This window comes from Hyaena hyaena, unplaced genomic scaffold, assembly GCF_003009895.1.
Source record: "Hyaena hyaena isolate Hyena2069 unplaced genomic scaffold, ASM300989v1 scaffold_3, whole genome shotgun sequence".
Taxonomy (NCBI): Eukaryota; Metazoa; Chordata; class Mammalia; order Carnivora; family Hyaenidae; genus Hyaena; species Hyaena hyaena.
Window position 1 is genome coordinate 1,654,608 of NW_024080635.1, and position 995 is coordinate 1,655,602.

Below are 995 nucleotides of genomic sequence, written 5' to 3' on the forward strand. Positions count from 1 at the left end.
GCCTCTGTGATTAAACACACATCCAGCCCATGGCTCTTTACAGTACACAGCATTCTTGTGCGGTTGAGTCAAAGACCTCCTCAGAGGGGTTAAGTGGAATAAAGGCATCGGAAGGGAGAATGCTTGAGGCCCAGGTCTGGGAAGGGGCCGGCAGCCTCTGGCTTAGGCAGAAAGACTTCAGTGTTGAAATTTGACCCTGACTCTAATGGGCTAAAGCCTTGGGGGAGGGGGCATGCCTCGGAGTGGACAGAAGCGCGGCTGGGTCGGGGTGACAGGTGGAGCAAGCGGAGAGACCCCAGGAAACCCCGCAGCGTGGGGATGGACATTGGTGTTAAATCTGGACTTGACCTTAGAGGCTTAACCCCCTCCCACGCAGTCCTCCCACCGCCCTTCCCTAGCCCCCGCCAACAGGCTCCCGACTATCCCCAAACGCTCCGGGTGTGGCCGTGACCCCTCCTCCCCCAGCCCTTCAGGACAGCTGCGGGGCACCGCGCTCAGGCCTCCCCCCACCCCCCACCCCCGCCCCGCGCCGGTGGGGCTCTGGGGCTCGCAGGACGCCGAGCTGCGCGCCCTGGGGTGCCGGGTCCCTCTCAGTCCCCCACCCCAGCCCCCTGCCCTGACCGCCCCTGCTGACCCCGGGCAAGGGAAGTGCTCTTCTGGGGCTGCGGAGCCGCCTCCTCCACTGCCCCTGCCCCCGCCCCCCGCAGCTGGGACCCTTGGAAGGAATGGGTGGAGAGAAAGAAGCTTCGGGAAGCTCTCGGGGGCCCGCGGGGTTTGGGAGACGCCGATCGGCCACCCCCCACTCCGCCCCCGGCCGCGCGGCCCGCTCCCTCCTCCCGCGGGCTGGAGCTGGGGCCAAGTGGGCGCGCCCGGCCCGGGGCGGGCGGGATCCGGTGTCGGCGGCAGCTGCCAGTGCGGCGGGCGCGGGCGCGGAGCGAGCGGCCCGCGGGGCCGGCTATTAATAACGCGGCCGCCCAGCCCGGGGTCGCGCAGCC